Source organism: Sarcophilus harrisii, chromosome 3, assembly GCF_902635505.1.
Source record: "Sarcophilus harrisii chromosome 3, mSarHar1.11, whole genome shotgun sequence".
NCBI classification, from domain to species: domain Eukaryota; kingdom Metazoa; phylum Chordata; class Mammalia; order Dasyuromorphia; family Dasyuridae; genus Sarcophilus; species Sarcophilus harrisii.
The window spans coordinates 85,664,944-85,690,563 of record NC_045428.1 but is presented as its reverse complement, the minus strand read 5'-3'; positions in this window follow the sequence as shown (position 1 = coordinate 85,690,563).

The following is a 25,620-nucleotide window of genomic DNA, read 5'->3' as shown; positions in this document are numbered from 1 at the left end:
TGTATATATATATATATATATATATGTATATGTATGTATGTGTTTGTGTGTGTTCTTTCTCTTGTTCTTGATTAAAGCTTGTGGTGCTTCATAATTTGAAGTCTCCATCTTTTCAACAAGTATTCAAAAGATGGATTTTAGTGTCAAGATATAGCTAGAGATTATTGAAAACATTGTGCTATTTTCTATATACAATTTATTATTTTTTCCTATTAAATTCTAGATACACTTCCCTATTTATCTACAGCATGGGCCCAGAATATGTAATGGAAAAAAATATGCACACATATATTCAGGATACATATATATATATATGTATATATATATATATATATATATATTTATTCAACAAACATATACTAAGTATTATTAAGTGCTCTGTCCACTGTGCCATTTAGTTGCCTTTCAATACCTTTTTTAAAATAAAAATTATCAATATTTCCTCAATGCTTTTTAAAGAAAGGCTAGCCTGACTTGCACGAGGGGAAGGCATTAAGGGATTGCTCCTCCTGTATACAAAAATAAGAGGTGGAATGTTATATATGGGGAACCATAAGGAGGCTGATTTGGACATATTGGATATTCATATGGAGCACTGATTTCTCTCTCATTTCCTTAGCCTTAAAGTCCTTCCAGCATACTAGATAGTAGAGGTATTTATTGTTTTTATGAGCCTAAGATTTTCCTAACTGCGTATCCCTTTGGCCCATTAGCAATTGGCTGAGGTGGGCAAGGATTTGATGAATGTAGTCAAGGGTGGAAGTGATGTTGTCACAACTGGAGAAATACAGGATGGGTACATAATAAGGAGAATAATCCTAACCAGAAAGCATGACATTGACCAACTGTATGAGTGGGAAGGTATCTCTTGCTCCATTAATCAGATCTATCATTCTGTAGCTTTCAAAATGACAATTAAATCTGATCTTCTATGCCTAAAGTCTACCTTAAGCTAAGTAAAGTATTCTGCAAGTCAGTCAGCAGTTGTTAACTCATGCAAGAAATTATTTATCTCAGCAATAGAGGTATGTGGGTTGCATGCACAGAAAAACTAGGGAAAGAAACCAAATACCTTACAAAGGGATGTGCATTGGGTAGATAAGTACATGATTTTTATAAAAGAGTTCCATGATGGATGAGTGATAGAGAAATACATAGTTAATCCTCCCATTTTAGGATTTAGAGTTTAAAAGAACTATAGAAAATATATAATCCAATACCCCCTTTTTAATAGATAAAAACTTAAACTTAGTTTGAGGAAGAGGCTTGCCAAGGTCATAGAGCACATCAGTATTTGATCTAGGATTTAAAACAGGCTTTTTGACTGTAGGTCCAATGTTCTTGTTTTGCCATACTGCCTTTTAATAGGAAGATTAGCACAAGATACCATTCAGGGATCCAGTTCATGTACTTTGCTTGCTAGATTCAACTAAGTATCCAATTAATCACCTATAAATTAATAAAAAAGTATGAATTAAGTACTTACTTAATTCATGTAAAATATTAGACACTAGGAATAAAAATACAAAAATGAAAGTCTATTAAAGAGTTTACATGCTATTGGTAGATTGAGGAGATAACATGTATTGAGAGTGACATGCAACGGACAGGTAAACTTTTATTTGGGGTGTCAAGAATAATACAGTTTGACTCTTTTCAACAGTGAGATGTTTCAGGCCAGTTCCAATGAGCTTGTGATGAAAAGAGTTTCTACACCCAGAGAGAGAACTGTGGGAACTGAGTGTGGATCACAACATAGCATTTTCACTCTTTTTGTTGTTTGCTTGCATTTTATTTTCTTTCTCATTTTTTTCTTTTTGACTTGATTTTTCTTGTGCAGCAAGATAATTGTATAAATGTGTGTATATATTGGATTTAATATATATTTTTATCATGTTTAACTTATATTGGATTACTTGTCATCTAAGGGAGGGAATGGGAGGAAGGGGGGTAAATTGTAATACAAGGTTTTGCAAGGGTTAATGTTGAAAAATTATCCATGCACATATTTTGAAAATTAAAAAGCTTTAATAAAAAATAAATTTAAAAAATGATACAGTCCAAGAAGAATTGAAATTGGGAACACCAATTTTTAGAAGTCTGAGAGGGAAGATATTAGAAACAAGAAAACATCTCAAGAGTAGGCTTTTAGATTAAATAGTCATGGGCCAGGTCAAGAAAGGAAGGAAACTGTCTTGGTCAGTGGGTTCACATCTACCAGAATGGCACTATTTCTGTGGAATAAAGGTATGTCAAGTGATCAAATCCAGTGGTTTTTCCTTTTCAGATCTGGAAGGGACCCATCAAGACAGTTGGTTTTCTCATAGGGTCCTTGGTATGGCACATAACTCCCAGGACTGGAGACACTGGCAGAGCCTGTTTTATATTTAAGTGATCACCCAAAATTCTAGGGTATTGATTCTATATAGGCAGTTTTGAACAGACCCTTGTGGTCCATCAAGGGTCTATTATGGTGGTATATTACTCATTAAACTTTGTGAAGGGGGAATGTATAAATGTGACCAGAGGTGCAGACCACATTGAAAACTATTCACTCTTTAAGTTCAGAAATCATAGCACCATGGAAGGCAAATAATAGAGCCTGGATATGAGCATCTTCTTCCTGATCCAAATGGACCATATCTTGTGGGTTAAAGTTAAGGTTAAATGACTGCAAATGTATGTCCTTGGAAGAAGGTGTGTTGGGCACAATTCCGGAAAGGTTTGCAGGACAGCAGGAAGTTTATGCATTGAAAGAACTGGGGAAAGGAACAGGGTTTGTTTTGGTTGAAGAGTGAGATGAGACTACAAATGTTCTGCCTTGGGGGGGCAAAGGGCTGATTGAATGGGGAAGGGTACCCTAATAGTATAGACCTCTGATTTTCTAGACTTTGACTTCATTGGTTTGTGCTGTTACAGATGAGCAATTATTATGCAACTTCAATATATTTAGAAAGGACCATAGAAGGCATCCAGTTTAACCCTTGCATTTTACAAAGGATGAAACTGAGGCCCCAAGAAATAAAGTTATTTTCCCAAGGTCACAGAAGAAAATAATGATAAAAGGAGAATTTTAATGCAAGTCTTCCTGCCTAGAATTCCTTTCCTTGTGGATGATTAAAAATGTATAATAGGAGAAAATGATTATGGTACAAGTTGTGTTCTAATCGGATAAAGAGAATACTACTTCAGGTCAAGTCGGATTTTTAGATTTCATAGGAAGAAACAGAGACAGCATTCTACAGTGGGGGAATAACTCAACACCAGCTATGGATCCAGAGGACCTGAATTCAGATCCCACCTTATTGGCTCTGGACAAATCAACCAATTTCCCTTTTCTTCAGTTTTCACATTCATAAAAATAAAGGATTGAACTAGATGCTTGCTGAGGTCCTTTTTAATTCTAGTTTATGATGCTGTGGTTTAAAATTATGTAAATAGAATTAAGTAGGTCAGAGAGAATATACTGGGAAAAGGAACGGGCGACTGGCAAGATGGTTCTTTTTCTGGGCAGCTTTCTCCAAGATGGTATAGTTTTATAACAGCAGTCATCTTTGTTCAGATATGTCAGCATTCCTGGGAGCTCCCAAAAGGTTACCTTGTCAAATTCTTCATTCTTCATTACTTTCTCATTCTCTTCTATGGAGGTTGCTGCATAAATTGCAATTAATACCATGATTCTGTAGGGGTAGGTTCTCATCTCAAGAATTGCAAGGCAAGATTGCTAAGTGTCTCATGAGTTTATGTAAATTTTAGAAGTATGATTAAAAGCAACTTGTCCAGCTGCTATCCTCACCTCTCCTAGGAGAAGAAACAAGTTATCCTTTCATTTAGCTATAAGTGATTTAGGTTTTCTGACTTTCCTGATAATGAGAATATCAATATGGATGGGATTCAATTCATTCAATAATATTCATACAGTGCTTTCTGGCATTAAACAAATATCACTCATTAAGAAAACCAACAGTTAATATTTGTAGACAACCTAAGAATTATATATTTTTTCACTTATTCTGCTTTTTTTTCCTTCTGCTTTCTTTGATATTATTATGGAAAATGGAAGGAAATCATATAGAATTGAAGATAATATTTTTATATTTCATGGTTTGCTGGGACCAAAAAAACCCATTATTTGGTTGCCAAGTATTTATTAATTAGTCTTTCCAGAGTCAGTGAAGCTGGTTCTTAGATTGTAGAATCTGTCCATCTCTGGACCTTTAATTCAAAGCGTTTCTAGTAAAAGCTGCCAGAACTTGTAGATTTTGCCTATCTAACCTCCCTTGGTAACAGCCAGGGTCACCTCTATACAGTAAGAACTTGGGCCACATTTTTTTTTGAGGAAAAAACACAATATATTTTGTGATAAATTATATTATGCATAAAGTATAAACAGTAAGTTATAAGACCAAGACTTATGGGAGAACATTAATTTGATCAATAGCATTGTAATGAAATGCACCCGTGGCCAGGAATCAGTGGGCCTGGAGCTGCATCCTAGCCCTACCACTTATTAGCTGCATGACTTTGGTAATATCATTTAACTTAATGGAACTTCAATTGTCTTCTCTATAAAATGAGAAAAGTAATATAGTCTCTGCCAACCTCCAAGGACTAGCAAAAAGATCAAATATATAAAGGATAAGCATGTGTTTTGAAAACTTCAAAGTTTTATACAACTAGAATATATTTGATCAAGGCTGCAGCCATAAACAGTCTTGAATGAAAAGACAAGAATCAAAATAAATGGAATTATTTGTTTTTCTTTTTTTTTCCTTCAGGCAACCCTGAAATAAGTTTATGTCAAGAGTCATGGATATATAAATAGCTAAATAAAAATACATGATTTATTTACATCATATTTAGCTTCCATTTTCTCTGAAAAAGGAGGAACCGAAAACAAAAATAACTAGCAGAGACTTGATACCTAAGATGATTAAAGAGATAATAAGAGAACACCCAGGTGGCCTCAAAGTCACTTTTTTCATATGAAAGAATCATATGACTTGAGAATTGTGCTACATGTAATTAGTGGTACTGGAAAGATCATGAAAAATAGGATAAGAATCTCTAGACTAGAAAAGGACGATAGTCATCCTGATTTTCAAAAATGCGAAAGGAATCTACAAACTCTAGGCCCATGAACTTGACTTTGATTCCTAATATAATTATAAAAAGGATCATTAAAGAGATAAATGATGAATATAAAAAAAAGGAAAGGGTGATTCCAAAGGGTCAATATAGCTTTATAAAGAACAGTTCACTCCTGAACTGTCCTCATTTCTTTTTTTTCCCCAAGAACTTCTAGATGAGTCCAGGAAAGAAATGCTGTGGTTATAGTTTTTTTAGATTTTATCAAAGCTTTTGATAAAGTATCTTATACTGGCAGATGTGGGCTACATCCTTATATAATTAGAAGGATTAAGAACTAGCCTGATCCTGGAAGTAGTTTTTAATGGCTCAATTTCAACCTAGCAAGAGATCGCTAATGGAGCTCCCATGGGTTAGGTCGTTGGCCCCCTGCTTTTTAACATTTTTATTAAAGTCTTGGATAAAGACATAGGAGTTATTTTCATCAGAGTTGCAGGTGACATCAGGCTGAGAGGGAAAACTAATACTGGATGGCAGATGTAGGATTTAAAAGAAACCCTGACAGGCTGTAGTTTTAAACTGGATCTTATTAGAATAAATTCAATAGTGATAAATATAACATCTTGTGCTGGGGTGCAAAAAAATGGAAACAAACAATTTTACTAATATATGATGGTAGAGGCAAGGAAAGATATCAATTGCTCTGAAAAAGATCTGAGAGCTTTAATGCAGGGAAGAGATAAGACTTTCCTGATAAGGTCTTGAAGGAGAAGTAGCATTTGAGAAGATAGTGGGAGGTTGGAAAAACCTTAGAAGGGGAAACAAAATCAGCAAAATCTTGGCGATTAGAAAGGTATAGAATTCACATGGAGATGGAATAAACCAATGAGACTAGGTCAAAACAAGGTTGTGTAAAACTAATGCCAAAGTGTAGCCTCTATGGCAGGACAAGGGATGACTAGACAGCTCAAATAGAGCCCCATTTGGTAGGCAATTCAAATATTATATTCAATTAACCCAATTCTTTTACTAGATAATTAAGTTACATGTCTTTTGATAGGCTTAGGGAAAGCACCAGGAGGGAGTATAGTGATGATGCTTTGGACCAGGGGATTGGGGAGATAAATGTAACAGTGACATCCAGTATGGACTGCAATTGGATAAGAAGAGAAGCAGGGAGCTGGAAGGGGTGTGGGGAGAAGGGGAGGGAGGTTTTATTCTAGTAGGCCAGATGTGAGTAAAGTCATAAGCATCTTAAAGATCTAAACCAGAGTGTACCATGAACATGAGACATTCTACTGGGATCTCTGATTGTAGGAGGTAGTTCAGTAAATTGCATTTTTCTATATTTTTTCTTTCCTTCCTTCCTTCCTTCTTTCCTTCCTTCCTTCCTTCCTTCCTTCCTTCCTTCCTTCCTTCCTTCCTTCCTTCCTTCCTTCCTTCTTTCCTTCCTTCCTTTCTCTCTTTCTCCCTCCTTCCCTCCCTATTCTTCCTTTCTTCTTTCCTTCCTTCCTTTGGACATCTGTATAAGAACTCTTGTATGGAAACAACACCTTGTTTTGTAAATCCTAGAGTCTTAGAAAATTAGTTGCCTTACTGCCTGAGACTTTAAATGACTTGAAATATCTAACATGTCCAAGATATGACTTAAAACTATTTTTTTCATCCACTGTGTCACATTGTCTCTCTTTTCCACAAATATTAGATTTTTTTTTTAGAACATTCCAATTTCTTGGCCTAAAGGGAGGTTTTGAGATGTCAAAGGGATAAACTCAAGGGCTTTGTAATAAATATCTAAGCAACCCATGACCTTTTGTTAATTTTTCTTTTTTGTGTGTGGAAAACAGATTCCCAAATTTTCTTACCATCATATTTAGAAAAAAACTTATGAAGAAAGTATAGTATTAAATGGAAAAGTTTCAGAAATAGGAAAAGAACCAACAGTTAGTTTAATTCTTTAATCAACAAGTATTTATTAAGTGGCTACTATTGTGCTCTGTCCTGTGGAGACCTATAGAAGTCCAAAACATTCTCTGCCAATGGAGAGCAATCTTGTTATTTTTTTCCTAAATTAACCCATTGGCAGCTATTACTGGGATGAATCTTTTGAAGGTGTGAGTCATGGCTACAGTGAGCTACTGTTTGAGATTTTATAAGATAATCCCAAGAATATTCAATTGACCAAAGGTCTCCTACCCTGTTATTAGCATGTGTATCTAGGGTGGGAATAGTGGAATAGTGAGAATTCAAAAACTACCTCCATAGATCTCTGCCTTGTGGACAGTAGAACAGGTCCTTTTGCTCAAAGTACACTAGCATCTCTGTGCTGCATGATACACCTTCTACTATGGGCTGGTAATACAGACCTTCCTTGGCCTTCTCAAGTCCCAAATCTGGTAAACTGTTGAGTGAATTTGAAAGATTTATTTAGGAAAGGATGATTCTGCTTCAAGCATGGGCTCCGGGGCAGGATTCTTTACCTTTTGGGCCATGGGGTCTCTTTGGTAGTTTATGTGACAAAGCCCATGGAATCCTTCTCAGAAATATGTTTTCAAATGCACAAAATATAATATTATAAGATTACAAAGGAAAACAATTATCCACAAAAAATAAAAATTCATGGTTAAGAAAGTCTCTTTTAGGGTCTTGTTTAATCTTTTGAATATCTAAAATATATAAGCATTTCTTTTTTAAAAAATCAAATTATGAACTTTTGGGGGACAGAAGTTTGAAAAAAGTGAAACTTAAGAACTTCCCACCTTTTTGATCCTAAGGAAAATTAGAAAGGGGAATTAGGGAATGAAGAAATCAGTATTTTAACTTCTTCTGACTACATTGTTTCTCATTTTCATGCTTTAAAAATATTCCAGCTTATTATTTTGTCCAAGTCAAGGAGACATCCATGGTGAGAACCCATAGAGTCCAGGCTACAGACTAAAACTCTTTTTTTTTTTTTAATTGACATATGTAAATGAATTCCTTGAATCAAGCTGAAGAAAAATAGAGTTTGACTCAGTAGACGCTTACCCATGGATGGAAGCCAACTACTGCAGTTTTGTTCTCTCCTAAGGACCGGCAGCCAGTGGCAGGGAGCCAGCACGCCCTCTTGTCAGAGAGTGAGTTTGTTGTTCTCAGTTCCTAGCATCACTCAAACTCCTTTCAAACAAGCAGCCAGGAAGTCTGGAACCCATTCAACAGTGGTGTGGAAGGAAGCATTTCTCTGCCTCTGCTTTCCCACAGAGGGCTTTATATAAAGGAATGTTGGTGGGCAAAGAAATTAGCAATTTATAGAAAATATTAAATGGCAATGGAACACCTCCACTCCTTGTAAAAATGGGCAGATTCTTGTATAATCAAAGAAAGAGAGAGAAAGAAAGAGAGAGAGAGAGAAGACATATGTTATTATATTTTTATTTATTTATTATCTTAGAGAGGGCATTCCAGGGCAGGAACAGTAAATTTGCCTCTCTCTGCCAAGAAGACTGACCTTTGGACTGGAAAAGACAGAGCAAAATTGGTTAATAGGGAAATGATGCCCAATATAAACAAAATTCTAGTTTCCAGTCCAGGAGAACTCCCATTGTCCAGAACAATGTCCAAACTGATAGATAGATACTGTAGGGATTAGAGAGAAGGATTGGGAATCAGACTTAACTTCAAATTCTACATTAGACACTTATAAGCTGTGTGACTCTTTACAAGTCACTTGGTTTCAGTTTTCTCATCTATAGATGATGATGATGTAGAATGATAATAGCACCTATCTCACAGGATTATGGTTGTAAAGATTAAATTAAAATAAACACTATAAAAATGGCAGCTATTATTAATATTGGAAAAAAAGTTGGTGGATGTTATAGTAAAAAATTGTAGAAAGTGAGAGGTACTATAGGATTAGATTAGAAATTAGAACAGAAAATCAATATGTCTCTCTGTCTCTGTCTCTGTCTTTCTGTCTGGGTGTTTCTCTTTTCTTTCTCTCTCTTTCTCCCTCTCTGGGAAGATAATAGAATCTACAAACTATACGTATGCCAGGGTGTTGTACTTTAATTCTGGCAAAATTCAGGAAAAAAAATAAATCTCTCTTTTAAAGTGATTAAATATGTTTAAAAGGAAGATGGGATCATAACTTTAGCAAAAAAAAAAGTTCAAAAACCAAACCAACAATAACAACAACAACAACAAAAAAAAAAAAACAAAAAACAAACACATGGCAGACTTACTTATTTTCTTTCTTGTCAAGGTCATTAAGAAATGATAACTCAAGGGAATAGCACGAACATACGTGACCCTGTCTTCCTTTTTTGTGCTTCTGGACTAGATCTGTGTGAAGAGATCTTTGATGAGGACCTTTACTGGTAATGTTTACTAGTGCCTTCTCTATAACTTAAAATCTTAGGGAATTCCCAGGGTTTCTGAGAAACTAGAAGACTAAACCACAGTTACACAGCCAGAACATATCAGAGCAAACATAAACTCAATTCTTCTTCACTCAGAAGCCAGTTCTGTTCTTTGCTACACTGCCTCTTGCAGTTGTACTTAAGCCTTTCAAAAGATGTGTAACTTTATTAAAGACACAGCAAATGGCACTCTACTTGAGCTGACTTATCCACATTTTCTCTAATTCATGTGTCAGAGCTAACTTTTTTCTAGTGGTGAGGAGTCAAGGCAATTGGGGTTAAGTATCTTGCCCAGGGTCACATAGCTAATAAGCTTCCAAAGTCTGATTTGAACTCAGGACCTCTGACTCTAGAGCTGGTGTTCTATCCATTGTGACACTTACCTACTCTGGGTAACCTTTTCTCTAAGAGGCTACAGTATTCCTAGTGATCACAAGAGGATACTCAAACTGCAAATGTTTTATACTGCTTCCCATATGGTCAAGTCCATATTGCAGGGATAATCTAAACTGATTTTGTCAAGCTCCTTGTTCCCTGGCTGAGTCTAAATTTAAGAATTATAAAACTGTATATACTCTTTGACCCAGCAAGACTACTATGTTAGGTCTGTTTCCTAAGGTAATCAGGAAGAAACGGGAAAATATGTTCTAAAATATTTATAGCTACTTTCTTTGTGATGTCGCAGAACTAGAAATTGATGGGATACCTGCCCGTCAATTGGAGAATGGCTGGATAAGTTATGGTATATGATTGTGATGGAATAGTGCTGTGCTGTTAGAAATGATGACTAGGTTGATTTTAGAAAAAACATGTAAAGACTTGTATGAAATAATGAAGAGTGAAATGAGCAGAAACAAGAGAATGTCCTATTCAGGAATGCAAAATTGTTTGAATTGACTAAACTATTCTGAGTTATGTGAATATTCAGATCAACTACAAAGAAGATATGAAGAAAGATGCTATCCATCTCCAAAGAACTGAGATATGGAGTAGTGTACTGTACAGTTTCACACACACACACACACACACACACACATACACACACACCCCTGTCACATTTTGGCCTCTTCTAGTGCAGGATTTAGAGAAAGGGAGAGAAATAGCTTGGAACTCAAGTGTAAATAAAATTAAATTTAAATAAAAAATTAATTATGGGATTAAGTAGAAAATTGTTCAAAATATTAAAATGTGAAATATGCTAACAATATAGTTAACTCAGAGTCCCCACCCCCACAATAGAATCTGTCTTCTCAGTTAACTTCTCACTGCATTCATAGATTCAGTGACTTTGCATGTTGTGATCACATAGTTAAATGTAGGTAAAATTAACTGAAAAGGAAACTAGATCAAACACTTCTGAATGGAGATATAGCTTCAATCATCTTTTAGCCTTTCAGTACCCTCCTGGTTCTTTGGGTTCAGAGAAGAAAAATAATGATGAAACATAACCACAGATCTTGGCAAGGGGTAAAGCAGAGGCTTTCACTAATTTTTGCAGGGTCAAAGACTAAACAGGAAAAACAGTTTCCTTGATTGAGTTCACCAAATAAACAAGATTTATAACAGTTGACAATCTCAGGAAATTTGGATCTTTCTCTTCCTGATTTTGGTTGATATCTGTGCTACAGTTGCACCAGCTTTCCTTTGATCACTAAAGGTACCCTCTTTTAGACACATGAGAATAATGGCAGCTACTGAACATTAGTTATTGCTGACCAGTTCTTAAGCCTCCATTTTGCTTCTAATGAACTAAAGTTTCTTCCATCTTCTTTTTAAGAATTCCAACTGACAAGGTCTTAGAGAAGAAGATAGGAAGCAAAAATAAAAAAAAGGGTGCCACAACATACAGGTAGCTTTAATACTATCTCATTTTCTCCTAGGTTACAAATTAGAAACTCATGAAGACAAAAAAGAGATGATTATTGTCTTCCTCAGAAATTTCTCTTTCAGTCTTTGTCTTTGTGAATCTTCTTTTCTGGTTCATGAGAAAAGAATATGAATGGAGGCACTAACTTACATACAGTCTATTCGATTTTAGTAAAGCATTGATAAAACATTTTGTGCCTTTTTGTTGTTGTTGCTGTTGGAAAATACAGAGAGATATGGGCTAGATCAGAGATCAGCTAACTATGGTCTGGGACCATCTGGAACATCACGCAAAAAAAGGCTGGATTTGGCCTTTGAACTGCATTTTCTTGTTCCTTGGATTAGATGATGACACATTTAGATGTATTCAGATTTGATTGAATAGTCATTAATGATTCAATATCAACTAGAAGATCTCTAGTGAAACGTTCTGGCGATTTATGCTTTATCCTGTTTTAATTAGCATTCTAAAAATTATTTGAATGAAGGGATAAACAGCATACTTGTCAAATGTATAGAAGACACAAAGAAAAAGCTAACCAACTGTTCAACTGTCAAGATACAGAAACATTATGAAAAACTATAACACTCAGCTGAGCAAAATCAATTAATTTTAACACATATAAATGTAAAGTTGTATACTTTAACACTTTTAATACTTTAACATTTTAACACAGAAGATCAACTTTGTAAATACAATATGGGGTTGACATCGGTTAGACTGTAATTAAGTCAAAAAGATGTCTAAAGGTTTTAGTGAATTGCAGACTCAACATTGTTCAGTGGTGTGATATAGCAGCCCAAAAATCTAATGAAAACTTGTGTTATAAGAAAACAAGTATAGCTTCCAGGAATGAGGAAGTGAAAGTCTTATTGTATATCATCCTAATTTGATTACATCTGTAGTTCTATGTTTAGTCCTCAGTGCCATAGTTTACACACACACACACACACATTTATATTATTATGAAGTAAAAAATCATCAGCAATCATGAACATTTCCATATATGAGGAAAAGATATAAAATCATGAATCTATTACATACAACTTTTATAAATACATATTAAATTTAATGTGGTAGTACTAACATTGCTTTGCTTATTTGTATCTCCTTCTGAACCTTTTTTCTCTATTCTGTATATTTTTTTAAAAAAGGTTTCATTGATGCTCTTTCTTTTCTTTTTGTTTTTTGTGTATCAGTCATTATTCTTCTTATTTTTTTTTTACAAACTCCTTCCTGAATTAAAAACCCTATCTTGAAGCAAATAATTCTTAAAATTAGTTATGTTTGATTCTGTACCTAGAATCTATCATTCCTTCAGCAAGAGGTAAGGAATACTTCATCATTAGTCTTATGACTGAATTAACAAAAAAAAAGGTTTATATGCATTTTATGATGTACCTAGTACTGTACAAAATGTTGGGGATAGGAACATAAAAGCAAAGCCAATCCTCCTGCCCTTAAGGAACTTTTTTTTTAGGCAATTAGGGTTATTTGCCCAGAATCACACAGATAAAAAATATCCTGCTCTCAAGAAACTTAACTTTTTTTTTAGGCAATTAAGTTTGTTATGTGCTCAGTGCCACATAGTTAGGAAGGGTTAAATGTTTGAACTCAGGTCTATTTGATTCCAGGGCTGGTGCTCTATGTACTATGCCATCCAGCTGCTCCTAGGAACTTACATTCTAATGGATAAAATCGAATACATAGGAATGGAGTAGCCAAAGAGAAACACTTAAGTCCAGAAAGTTACAAGGATGCTGAGTAAAATCATAGGGAAGTGGATTGGTATGCCCTATCCAGGAAGACATTATCACTATTTTCAAGTATTTGAAGAGGTGTCACAGGGAAAAAAGATTACAATTTTCTGTTTGGTTCTAGAGAGGAAAGTTCCAAAAAACAAATTTATGGTAGTTCTCCTTTATTGGTCATCTTCAGCAGAGGCTTGGTGATCATATTTTACTCTATGTTTTAATGGGCAATCTAATTATGTGAAATGAAGTGTGGTGTGTGTGTGTGTGTGTGTGTGTGTGTGTGTGTGTGTGTCTGTGTGTGTTAAAGAAAAAAAAAGTTATGGACATGCAATTAGAAAACCTAAATTTAGGGACCAACACTTAACACCCTATAATAAAATGAATTTGAAATGAGATGGGAAATCAACAGGAAAAGATAATGATAAATGTTGGAGGGGATGTGGGAAAACTGGGACGCTGATAGATTGTTGGTGAAGCTGTGAAATGATCCAACTATTCTGGAAAGCAATCCAGCAGTGTCTCTATTGGGTTTGTATCCCAAAGAGATCATAAAATAGGGAAAAGGACCCACATGTGCAAAAAATGTTTGTTGGCAGCCCTCTTTGAAGTGGCAAGAAACTGAAAACTGAGTGGATGTCTATTAGTTGGGGAATGGCTGAATAAGTTATGGTATCATGAATGTAATGAAATATTATTGTTCTATAAATAGTGATCAGCAGTATGATTTCAGAAAAGCCTGGAAAGACTTACTTGAACTGATGCTGAGTGAAGTGAGTATAACCAAAAGAACATCATATACAATAACAACAAGATTATGTGATGATCAACTGTGATGGACTTAGCTCTTCACAATAATGCAGTGATTCAAGACAATTTCAATAGACTTGGGATAGAAAATGCCATCCATATCTAGAGAGAGAACTATGGAGACTGAATATAGTTGAAGCATAGTATTTTCACCTTATTTTCCCCTTTCTCATGTTTTTTCCCTTTTGGTCTGATTTTTCTTGCATAACATAACAAATATGGAAAAATGTTTTTTAAAAATTGCACATATTTATTGCACTTATATTAGATTACTTGTAGTCTTGGGGAGAAGGAAGGTGAGGGAGGGAAGGAGAAAAACTTGCACAAAATTACAAAAATGAAATGTTGAAAACTTTTTACATGTATTTGGGAAAACAAAATACTATTAAAATAAGAAAAAGAAAGAAAACCCAGGTTTAAATCTCTCCTTCCGTATTAACTAATCATGTGACTTTGATGTCATCACTTACCTAAACTTCAGTTTTTCTATGAGAAAATTGATTATAATAATGCTTCAAACCATCTGTCTTGTTAAGCTATTGTGATGAAGGCATGTTGTGAAACTTAAATGACTATATAAATGTGAACTATTATTTAAAGCTTTAAACATGTCAAAAATTGCTGTGCAAAGTTGAACTATTATATGGATTGATATGCAGAGTAGACAAGATCGGGCAACAGGACTTATATACTTTATATATCCATTAGTAGAGGTAGAGGTAGAAAGGCAGAGAAAAAAGAGTGGCTAATGAGGTGGGGAGAGAAAGAGACAGAGATAAAGAAGGAGAGAGAGAGAGAGAGAGAGAGAGAGAGAGAGAGAGAGAGACAGAGAGAGACAGAGAGAGACAGAGAGAGACACAGACAGAGAGACACAGACAGACAGAAATGGCAAGAGGAAAGTAAAGACAGGGACAGAAAGAAACAGAAAGAAACAGAAAGAGAGAGATGGAGGGAGGGAGAGAGACAAACTCACAAAGTGAGACAGAGACAGACAATCAGACATAAAAAGAGTGATACAGGGACAGAAAGAAACAGACAGACAGAAAGAAAATCAAAAGTAGAGGAATGAGAAAGTATTAGAAGAATGGAAAAATAAGAAGAGGAAGGGAGAGAGAAATAGGAAATAGGAAGTAGCAGAGAAAGACAGAGATAGGGAGATAGAAATGAAGGAATAGAGTGGGAGAGAAAAGGAATTATACTGTGTAAATGCTGAGGCAAAGTGGTTCTTTCTTAACAAACTGATCACTTGATTAGCCACTTAATCTGTAAATTGCAGAATATACCATCTTTTATGACTGACATTTGAGATCCTAATTTCTACCTTGGAAAAGAGATTATTTGGTTTTATATTCAAAATATTAAAAAAAAAAAGATGTCTTCCTGTGGCATTCTGTATGAAGGATGATGTTGGGTTTCAGAATTTTCCTTCAAAATACAAAAATTATATGATTATTATATCTTTGATTGTTAGGGAATTAATGTTGCTTTGATCTTCCATTCCTGAATTATATTTGAAGCCAACATTTATTTCATTGTTCTGAAACATTCCCATGCCCCTCTGAGTTATACTAGTGTTTTGATCTATTTGAGCCCCAATTGTTATTATTTATAAGGACATGGAAAACCAACAAAAATAACAAATAAAAAACTTTAGTGCATAAAATCTTGAAAAATAAATGGGTTTACCATTCTTAGTTCTTCAACTCTATTCTCATGAAAGTTTTAGAGGTTTCCCTTCCATTGGGAGAATAAGAGAAACACAATGGTGAGAAAATTATTCTTTGGGATACATGGCTGTTTTGAGAATATTGTTTCCTTATGTAGAACTTCCTAGATAAATAAAACTAAGATCCTATCTATAGATCTAAAATATATGTATGTAGAAAGAATTAAAATTTTGACTTATAAGGTATATTCTGTGAATAGTGTAGTTTGTAGCAATTACTAATTATATCTGTTTAAAATGCAAAGTAATCTACCTAAAGGATACAAAAAGGCTTGAGGAGCATCTTTTCCAGAAAAGGATTTAACTTCATACAGTGATCTTTTTGGAATTGATTTGGGTAGATGAATTTCCTTACTAAACTTGAAAAAAAAATTTATTTCAGAAAACTCTTATCAGAATATTTAGAACTTATCAGAGATGATGAAAGGTTTTTTGAAAGAAAGGAATAAATAATTGAAGAATAAGAAGAAAGATCCTGGTGATGGGGAGGGGAGGGAAATGTATTAATATAGGTTGTGAGAATCAAATGGCATCATTTGTGTAAAGTGTTTTGTAAACCTTAAAGGTTTATGTAAATGTTAATTATTGTTATTGCTGAGGCTTATTAGCTTTCCAAGTCAATACTTCCAATTCAAATGGTAATAAATGTCATAGGTAGAAGTCTAAAATATATCTTTAGATATTTTTAAGTTTTGTGTAAATTACCAAAGGAACCAGGATTAGTCCTGACACTTCAGTTTAAATTTATTTGGTCTGATTTTATTTTTTCTGAAATTATGTTGGTTCGTATTGATCTTCACTTTAGAAAAATTACTAATGAACAATCTCCTTTTTTTTTTAACATTTCCTCAGAAACTTATATTGTGTTTACCATTCAATAGTTTTCAAAAACTGAACTTGTGGAAAATGTGGACATTTGTCCTTTCTGAACTTTATCTCATTTTTTCAACTGTTCTGTACATATCAGCTGTTCCACACTTGTCACTAGATCATGTGTATACTTATTTGTTCATCAATGTTCCCTTCTAAAATGGGGCTTCAGAACTAAATGCAATGCTGCGTGTGTGCCTGACTAGTAGGGACTATATTGAGGCCATGTCCATGCTTTGCTCATTACATTATTATTCATTCAGTCTAATATCACATTGTCCTTTTTGGCAACTCCATCATACAGTTGACTCATATGGAGCATGTAATCAACTAAAATCCCCAGATATTTTTCACATGAATTGTCTTCTAGTGTTTCCTCCACCATTCTACACTTGTGGTTTATTTTTTATCCTACATGTGGGGACTTAACATTTGCTTCTGTTAAATTTCATCTTCTTGATGTTAAGCCATTGTTTCAGCACGTTCCAATTTATATTGAAATTTGGCATAAATCTCTTTTAGATTTATCAAATCTACAAATCAGATAAGCATACTAACTATATCTTCATCTGAGACAATGATAAAAAGGTCATCTTGTCCTGGCGTGTTTGTAAAAGAGGCTGTAAAAAGGATTTGTAAAAGTGAAAAAGGCACCTCTTCTCGGAAATATTTCCTCTGTTAGTTTACCCACAGTAGTTCAATTCATTCTTTTGGATTAAGGGAATTCTGTAAAAATACAACTGTCTGTGGAATTGGGTATTCATATCTTATTGTGAATGACTTTGTGATGCTGGATTTGCCCCAACTTTCTGGAGTTATTAGTTTGGAGATTTGTTAACTAAGATGGAATATGAGTAAACCTTACATGTTCCCCAAGGTTCAGTGGATTTGGTTGTACTTTAAAGATACAAAAGGGGTAACCATGTTGGAGAGGAAAAGGGTCGGGCTGGAACCATAGTCAATTCTCCATTATAAACTATTTGAGTAGGGACCTGAAAAATGGCTGATAGCTCTCACCTAGTTGATGGAAATAAGTGAAACCTGTGGAGGTCAAGATGTCAATGACATTAGGGCAGAGTGAAATGCTGGCCAAATGAGATGGGGCACAAGTAGAACAATAGATTGACCCAAGAAGAGACCAGTGAGATGTACATATAAACCTGCTTCTTAATACTTTTCTCCTTCTGTCCCTAGATCTGGGAAGCTGTTCTCTATTACATGTGTGAACAAATTCTTGTTGCTTCCTATCAAGCAGTGGAAAAAGGGAAAAAGGGAGCGAGGGAGAAAAAACAATTTTATGTTGTCCCAAATATGACCACATGTAGTCAGCATCTAGGTCAATTAATCACTCGTTGTTTACTTTTGTTCTCTCTGCTATTGGAAGATATTGTTGGGTTTTTTTTTTTTTTAATTAGAAGGCTATAAAAAATCTACATTTGCTTGGTTGTTGAATGTGTAGAAAGAGATTTAGAAAGGGAGGAAGTTAAAGTCTGACAAGCAGGAAAACGATTGATTGATTGATTTTTCCTCAGTCAAGGGCAGAGTATGTGTGTGGGTATGGGTGGGAAGAAATGATGTGAGAGAATGTCTCCTGTTTTCATACATTTTCAGAAGGTATATGCATCTGGAGCATACCTTAAACACACAAAAACACACACACAGACTCCTAAAGATAGCAAGTCCAAATACCTCCCATAATAGGCAAAGCAGCCACTTCTTTTGTCTAAGGACTCCTTAAAGTTCCTGGTTCTGTAGCAAAGCAATTACCAGTCCTGATATGTTACCTGCCAGTGGAGAGGCAGAACAAAAGCAGATGAGTAGACTGTGGTCATATCAGGGCTGGCTAATGGTCTTTATTTGGTCTTCAGAAGATTTCTGGTCTTACCTCCAAACAGTTGCACCTTTTACCTGATTATCTTTTGCCTTTCAAATAGCTAAGAGTGAGATCTCTGGGGAATGGGATTTTAAGAGGAAGCAAACAAGGGGTTAACTTTGGCTGAGAAACTACTACCTGAGCCAGGCAGTTGTAGATTAAGAGAGTTTATGGTAGCAGAAGTCCATAAAGGGACAGAAAGGCTGGGATATCAGGAAGTTGTACAGAAACACAGAAAGGGAAAATGTAAAGACTTTGAACTTAATTTTGGCTTTACAATTCATATTTCTTTTACTTAACACTGAAGCCATATAGTTGCATGTTATCACATTATATTTCAAAATCTTGTGTAAATGTGAATTAAATTAATAACATTATATTACTCTCCATAAAACTCAGGTTGGGTGTCACTTTCTAAGATATGGGATAATACGTTCTTCCTCATTTCTTCATATTTATTTTGTTTATATATAAAATATATATAATGTGTCTAATATATATGTATGTATATACATTCATAGACAAAGATACAGATGCAGATAACATAAAAATATAGATATGAACATAGTCAAATATAGATTTGGGCAAACAAAGAAAAAGGCATAGTCATAAATATAGAGATAGCTATAGACTTATAGATAGACAAAAACAACAGCAACAGCAAAAACTTCCTTAGCAACAGGAAGACCTGGATTTAAATCCTATTTCTAACACATACTGGTTATATGATTATGAGCACTATTCAGTGCTCTAGGCAAATAGGCCTATCTATCATAGGCAATCATAAATATGGCCTTCAACATACACAAAGATATAGATATAGACATAGTCATTGATATATATATATATATATACATATATAGATAGATAGATAGATATTGATATAGATTTAAATATAAACAAAGATATAGACATAATCGTAACAAGATAGCCAGAGAGTTAAGTATAGACACAGATATAGATTTATACAAAGACATAATCATAGTCACAAAAAAGATATAGACATAGATATAGACTTAGATAAAGATATGGACTTAGACATAGACATAGCTATATAGACTTAGATATAGATGTAGATATAGATTTAGACATAGACAAAGACATAATCATAGTCATAAAAAAGATATAGACATAGATATAGACAGACATAGACATAGCTATAGATTTAGATATAGATGTAGATAAAGATTTAGACATAGACAGAATAGACATAAAGATAAAGATTTAGACCTAGACAAAGACATAGACATAGTCATGAAAAGATATAGACATAGATATAGAGTTAAATATAGACACAGATATAGATTTATACAAAGACATAATCATAGTCACAAAAAAGATATAGACATAGATATAGACTTAGATAAAGATATGGACTTAGACATAGACATAGCTATATAGACTTAGATATAGATGTAGATATAGATTTAAACATAGACAAAGACATAATCATAGTCATAAAAAAGATATAGACAGATATAGACTTAGATATAGATATGAACTTAGACATAGCTATAGACTTAGATATAGATGCAAATATAGATTTAGACATAGACAAAGACATAGATATATTCAAAGATATATAGACATAAACATAGACATAGACATGGATGAAGACACAGACACAGAGATGTAGACTTAGATACACATGTTGTTTCCTTCAATAGAATATAATTCCCTTGAATTCAAGTTTAATTTTCATTTTTGTCTTTGTAACCAACACCTTGGTTGATACTTGGCACACAGTAGGGACTTACTTAATGCTTATTGATTGATTACTTGGTTATATAATAGATCTTTTCCCCTTTTCTTCAATCTTCACCATTATTTCTTGGGAACTTGGGCAAAAACAAAATTTGTGTTTCATCTTCCTCTTCTAAAATTTATACTGTGAACTTCAATATTTTCTGTCTATATTGGGTGAGGCCCTTGGTGGTGGTGAGGGCATGGTTTATTATTTTAAGGAGGCTGGAGAAAATTTCTCTATCTGCTATATTTCTATCAGTTCTAACAGCAAATCACAATGGAGAAAAGGCTGGCTTAGCAACGGGAAGACCTGGATTTAAATCCTATCTCTAACACATACTTGTTATATGACTATGGGCACTATTCAGTGCACTAGGCAATTCTCTAAGAGTATAAAGAAAGGACAGAGTGTTTAAATTAGAATCAAGAAGATTCCTTTAAACTGTTCCTAGATGAATGAACTAAGAAAAGTCACTTACTGTCTTCCTCAGTTTTCTCATCTATAAAATGGAATAATAATGGCACTTATCTCACAGGGTTCTTATGAGGATCAAAGGAATTAATACATCCAAGTATTTGCCAGACCTTAAAATCTATGCAAACACTAGCTCTTCTTATTAGTTATTGAGTTAGAGAGAAGATGCTGATCTTCAGTGAGAAGAGAAAGCTCTGTCCTATATCAATCATATTATAGGCCTAGTCCCAATCCCACCAGAGTTCTAAATTTCTGTAGAAAGATGAGGAGAGTCATAATTATAAGCCAGGTACTGTATCTAATTGTGCTATGTGATCTGGTGTCAGGAAGATCCAAATATAAATCCAACTTCAGACACTTCCTAGCTGTGTGACCCTGAACAAATCACTTCACCCTGTTTGCCTCAGTTTCCTAATCTGCCAGATGAGCTGGAGAAGAAAATGCAAACTAATCTAGTATCTTTGCCAAGGAAACTCCGAATGGCATCATGAAAAATCAGGCATGATGGAATCACAACAACATTGAAAGTTATAATTGCTGAATTTCTCCACAAGTGGGATTGAGATACTCCTGCAAAACTCTGTTCTTCAGCAGATGTAATCAAAATAAATATTTATCTTATATTTTGAAGGATTGACCTTTACTTATGAGTCATAGGATATGCTGATTTACGCAGTTTTTAAAAATTGAGATTAACATGTTCATTTTGTTTGACAAGATTTGGCTTTTGCCCTCTTTCTGAACTATTTAACTTTCCCCATATGTCAGAACTAAATGAAAGAAAAATGTGGTCCATGGTTGGGTATGGATTCGCTAACAAAGGGATTCTACTTTTAGGGCAGTCTGTGTCTTATTAACAAGGTATAATCATGGCCTTGGGCTAAGTGCAGAGGTCAGAAGAAAGGAGATATAATATATATATATATATATATATATATATATATATATATATATATATATATGGAGAGCTAGAACCTTGACTATGTCCCCTGTAATTTAATTGGCTTCTCCTTGATTATAAATGTTTTTTTAGCTGAGTTGATTTTATTTTCTTACCCATTTTTGCTTCCAAAAATGATAAAGCTTTTACTGGTCCCTACCTCTACCTTGAAGTGAAGTAGAATGATTTAGATCTAGATTAGTCCTGGAGTTAAAAAGTATTTCACAAAGTCACTATATAGCCTTCTTAAAAGGTACAATTTTGGGCTTGTAAGATAAAGACTTGGATTCAAATCCCCATTCCACCATTTTCTGGGTGTGTTGGATAAGTCACTTAACTTTTCAAACCTTTACCTTACCCTTAAAGCAGAGATAATAATTTTAAATTAATTTATTTAATGAAATCTAATTATTAACTCCCCCTACAACCATACTGGGTAAAAGAGGATGAAGCTTTATATAAGTCAGTCAGTCAGTCAATAAGCATTAATTACATCCTTATCATCTTCGAGGCACTGTGCTAATTGATAAGAACAGATGGAAAGGCAAAAGTCTGCCTTTAAAGAACTCAAAGTCTAATGGAATAGATAACATGAAAACTATGTACTAACAAGATAGATATATTTATATACACAATATATATATACATATATAAATATATAATTTATATATATACTTAGGTATAAATATATATGCACATGTACATATATAGAGAGAGGATGATAGAAGATATACTCTCTATTAAGTCAGGGGATCTGAGTTCAAATTCCATATCTGATACTTACTGCCTGTAAGACTTTGGGAAAAATTACTTAATCTCCATGTGCCTGAGTTTCCTTATCTGCAAAGTAAGGGGAAGGGATTCTTCCTAGATTAGTCCTAGAGTTAGAAAGAAGCTGCCTTCTTACAAGGTACAGTTTTGGATTTGGACAATAAAAATGGGTTCAAATCCCATTTTCTGTGTATGTTTGAACAAGTCACAACACAGACAGAAAGGTTTCTGAAGTCCCTCCAAGTCTAGACCTTAAGTACTAATTGTGAGCTGTTCTGAAGAACAGGACTAAGAGTCATGACTCTAATATAACTGAACTGAACTGAATGCTCAAAACAACTGGGTTTTAGGTATAGCTCATTGTTTACAAATTGTCATGGTTCCAGAAGTTAGCCATGGAGCTTAAAAAAAAAAATCATTGATAAGCATAACCTTGTACATCCTTATTATTGAACAACACAAGTTGTTTGCATTTGTAGGTTTGTTTATATGCACATACTTTATTCCCTGGGAAATCAGAAGAACAAAGAATTACAAGCTGGCTCCCAAACAAACAGAGACTTGAAAAGAATTTCTAAACAAAAGAGTTTTAATCATGGAAGCTTTTGAGATTGTTTGGGGTCATCAGGTGAAGCGCCAGACTTAAGAACTGAATGGAGGGGAAGGAGAAGGCCAGAATCATAGAATTTGAATTGGAAGAACCCAGGGGACAAACAACTATCAAGAAGGCATGATCATGTGTGCATTCTAGAGCCTTTGATCAGCCCTAAACACCTGGCCTTCTTGTCTCTTCCACAGTCTCAGTGACTGAGACCCAGTAGGTTTTAGGATAAAGATCATGGTTAGTGGTAGAATTGATAGAAGCACCCAAGTCTGGCTCCCACTGTAATTTATTTCCCATTACCCTGCATTGTTCTAGGTTCTTGAACCAGGGTCAAGGATTACGAGACCAGTTAATGGCGTCACCAATTTGTCCATATAGTGTAGTCTCTGTCGCCAGATCTGTTGTTATCATCTAGTTTGGAGACTTGGTTGTGTATTCTAGTGGTTAGAGAGTTAGCCTTTGTGTCAGGAAGATCTGAATTTGAACTCTCTTCCTCATATACTTACTTGTGAATATTGGCAAGTTGCTTAACTCTTTGACCCTCAATTTACTCATCTGTAAAATGATAAGAGTAGACTTAAGGATCTCTAAATTTACAACTCTATGATTCCCTTCCCATTGTTCTCCCAACATCAATTTTGTCACTTTGTGAATTCTCCACAGTCTTTGAAGGAGAGGAGGCAGGTCTTTTATTTCTCTAAAGAGTTTTAAACAGTTTTACTATTAAGCTTCCTAACCTCCTTATCCCTAGACTTCAACTATACTTTTCCTGAATGGACAAAGGATCCATGTATTAAAAAATACTTATAGCGATTTTTTTTGTAATAGCACTTAAGGTGAAGCCCTTAAATGGAGTAATAACTGAACAAATAATGTCATTGAAATGTAAAAGAATACTTTAAAATTTAAAAATATAAGAAAGGATAATAGAGTTTCAGAAAATATGGAAAGACTTGTATAAGCTGATATAGAACAAAATGAAATGAACTGGGAGAACAATTTATACAATAACAACAATAAAAAAACAAACACCTTAAGAACTCTCAGCAATACAATGGCCAACCATAATTCAGAGGACTGATAACAAAGCACCTCCTGTCAAAGAGAAGAAGGGTCCAAATGCAGATTGAGACATAGATTTTTGTATATGATTGATGTGGCGATTTTTTTTCTTAGCTATATTTTTTTTACAAGACAATTTTTTATTTTATTTTTCAATTAGGCGTGGGTAGGTAGGAGAGAAAAAAACAAATGTAATATTAATTGAAAATGAAAGTCTTTTTAAAGAAAAAGATAATGTGTTTTAAAAAGAAAATCATTACAAGTAACCAAACTCCAGTGATGAACCTCTCCAAAATTATTACACCTAGACTAGACTTCTTCTAATAAACACACATTACTTGAAACTTTTATCCCTTGGTAAGACCTATTAGAATGTCCTAGTCTTCAAGATCCAATACTCATTTCCAAACTATGATGAGCCATTGAAATAGGGTCTTCATATAAGTTTACTTCTAAGTACTCCAAGGCTGTTTTGGGAATCTGATAAACCTCAATTTTTCTCCACCCCATTATCCAACAGGGAATGGTCCCAAGTTTGGGACTAGATTGCCCAGGCTTCCCTGATGCACATACTAAGTGCTAATGACTGACTCATCATCCAGGAGTATAAAAAGTCCTACCTATGTGGATTCTGGGCCTCAAGACTTAAACTTGGGGTTGCGATGAAATACCTGTGACCATAAAGTTATCAGACTCTGATGACCTCTGACTAGATAAACTTAGTGGTAGTGGTGGAAAAGGGGATTATGGAGCTGATAAGTGCCATTCTATCCTTGTTGAATATCCTTGTTGCTTTAGGCAAAATAAACTTGCTTCTGTAAATGCTCAATGCTTCATAACTGCCTCATTTCACCCCAACATTGAACCTGAATTAAGACGGTGCCAGAGTAAGAGGTATACTTCCATTACAAGAGCTAAAAACAAAGAAATATAAACATTAATGAGGTTGTAGAAATATGGTTAAAATATAGAAGTTTTGAGTGCCTAGCACAGTGCAATAAATGTTTGTTGAATTGAATTAACAATTAATATTAATTTTATTGTATATTTACAGAGAAACTATGTCTTTTTTTTTTTCCTGAATTCTTTTTTTGACTAATTGACTCTCCTTTTAGATCTGGTTCTTGAAATTGGTTAGCCCACTCTTATCTGGGCTAAATATTAGATAAAATCCCAGGGGTTTGACTGATAAATTTAGTTTTGCAAAGCTATTCAGTGTTTTAATATTTTAAGAAAACCCTTCACCTAAAATAGTTCTAGGTATGGGATCTTTAATGTAATAATTCCACTTCCCATGGATCCATCAGAGGAATCCTCTCAGAGAAACTTATACTCACCCCCTTTGCCTTCTCTCTGTTAAAGAACCTTTTCCTTAACTTCTCCCTGGATGAGAAAGACTTTTCTTTAAATGAATTCCGTATAATTTCCTCCCTTAGGTTTCAGTCTTCCTGAAAAGCTAGTTGCCTGTTTCCTGCTTCAGATATTGATAATGACCTCCGGCTCCCTCTCTCTTACCTTAACCTTTCCTACTGATTGGAATGTTACCTGCTAGTGTGTCAGTGATGGCATTAATCATGCATTTTTGCAATACAGTTTCTTGAGAGATACCATTCTGATCCTATGTTTTCTTTTTTAGT